The sequence below is a fragment of the Alligator sinensis genome, unplaced genomic scaffold (genome assembly GCF_000455745.1).
Source record: "Alligator sinensis unplaced genomic scaffold, ASM45574v1 scaffold29_1, whole genome shotgun sequence".
Classification (NCBI taxonomy): Eukaryota; Metazoa; Chordata; order Crocodylia; family Alligatoridae; genus Alligator; species Alligator sinensis.
In genome coordinates this window covers 2,904,486-2,906,920 of record NW_005841933.1, presented here as the reverse complement: position 1 = coordinate 2,906,920, position 2,435 = coordinate 2,904,486, and positions in this window count along the sequence as shown.

Below are 2,435 nucleotides of genomic sequence, written 5' to 3'. Positions count from 1 at the left end.
ACACCATTCATCTGGCCTGTGGACTGGTCCCACACCACTCATCTGGCCTGCAGTGTCAGATGAGTTTGAAACACTTGTCTCAGTTAAACACACACAAGCAGAGGAAGGAATCCTTATGCATCTCTTTCCCCATTGCCATGGTCATGACTGTCATGACATGTCTGCAGCTCAATTAAGGCACTGGAGAATGCCCAGCTGAGATATGCCACATTTGTTTCAGGCAGTACTGTATTCCCATACTGAAAGTTGTGTACCACCTTAGTGCAGAACTATAGTCAGACTCCATAGCTCTATTGAGAGTAAATTGTGCCTTCCCAAACCCTATCCCCTAGAAAGCAGAAAGAATTACTAAATAAAGTATTTGATATAATGAGCAGATGGGAAAGTCAAAGGGAAGGTGGAGAAGAGGAGGAACATCGAAGGCCAGAGCCATTCAGAGAAAGGGTTGGAGAAGCAGAAGTAGCATAGAGATCTGAAAGAGCTAGTGGAGTAGAGGGAAATGTGGGGAGGAGCAGAAAACAGGGAAAACATCAAAAGACTGTCATCTAGATCCACAAAAGGAGCTAGGTCTTTCAGTGTACAGTCCTCGAAAGCCAAAGGGAAAGTGGAGAAAAGAAAGAGCATGAGGCCAAAGCAGTTCAGAGAAAGAGCATGAAAGGCCAAAGCAGTTCAGAGAAACAGTTAGCCTAACCCTATTGGCACCTAGACACAAACCTAACCCACCTCACAGACATTCTGATGGCTAGCATGAAAATACCACATCCCATTTTGGAACACACTCCAAATCCAAGGAAAGACAGAGCTCCCCTTTTCTCTCAGCTGGCAGTCTACCATTGTGTTGCCAGAGATCAATCCTAGTCCACCCTCCAAAGACATGTAGCTATCATATCCTGACAGTTCCTGCAGTAGGAACTGTGGCTTTTGCTAGTCCTCCTCCACTCACCCAGGAAAGCGCATGGCTTCCTCTTATTTTTTTCAATGAGGAATCCTTTAATGGCTATCTCATGTAGTGATGTAGCTCACTTTGAGGAAGATATCTAAAAGATGATGGGGTGGGGGAGGGACAAGCCCCTCTCTCCACCTTTGATTCCACCAGTTTACTGATTAGGGCATTTGCCCAGGAAGTAGGAGGCCAAGGTTGGGGCACTCTCTGAAATATGGGAGCGTGGGCAAAGTATCTGGGTGTCTTGCTTTCTGGGCAAGTCCTCTAATTGGTAGGCTATCAGTAGACTAACTACTGCTTTTCCAGCAGGTTTTGAAAGAAAGAATTACTCCTACTATGATTTGGATGGGAAAAATGTATGTGGCTAACTTCAGGACAGGGTTCTGGTTGTAAGCCCCTATCTGATCTGGCTGGATCTCCCCGTAGCCTTGAGTTAGGCAGCTAAGCCTGGGAAGAGGTTCAGTTTCAGATGTGCCTCCCTCTTCAGCATTTCTTATTTAGTTAGCTCAGGAAACTCCCCACCCTGGCTGTTGTGAATCCCATTGTTAGGCACTTACCTCTCTCCATGCATTATACTTAATCTCAGGTGCCTAACAGTTCTGTTCCATGCACCTAAGAGTTAGGTGTGGTGTTAAGTTTACAATGGTGAACCTAACCCTACCATACTGACCTGATGATAGAGGAACAGGATAGCAGATAGAATCAGCTTATTGAACCAAATGTCAAAATCAACTTCTTAATGCAAAACAATCCAGATTACTTCTGGAACAGTGCACTGCAAAATTAACTTTCATCCAACTATAAGAAACAGGAAGAGGTGGTCCAGATTTGTGAGTTTGAATGGCATTAAATTACTGCTGGTGAGGACAGAAAGTTAATGATTCAAAGTTGCTACCATCAATACCTATTCAGTGGCCTACATGAAATGAATTTGCTGCTCTTTTGCTTCTCAGTGAATAAATGTAAAATACTATCACAGTTTGCACCCTTGTTGGGAGTCTTAGCAGCAAAGGCAAAGACTACCTGAGGATGTTGGTTGAGTTATTCTTTCATCTCATTAATATGTTTATGCCACAAGATACATTAGCAAGCTACCATGTGAATCTTTACACAACACTGTTGTGCTGTGTGGACATATCCAAAGAATTCTGGAGTGGGGTTTCCTATGCTACCTGGATACTTATAGCAGCTTCAAATTCCATTTGTTAAAGAGGGCAATAGCTATGCAACCCCCACTCCCCCCCGGACAAAAACAAACAAACAAAATGCTTACAAGTTTTAAGATGGGAAAAAGGTCTCACCAATTGACTTACCAACATGTCCTGGAGTACTATATCCAGTTTTGGGCCCCACACTTTAAGAAGTGAGCGGATTGGAAAAAAGTCCAGTGGAGAGTGACAAAAATGATTAGATGCCTGGGAAGCATGAATTATGAGGAAAGACTGGATTAACTAGGGTTTTTTAGTCTGGGAAAGAGAAGACCATGGGAAAG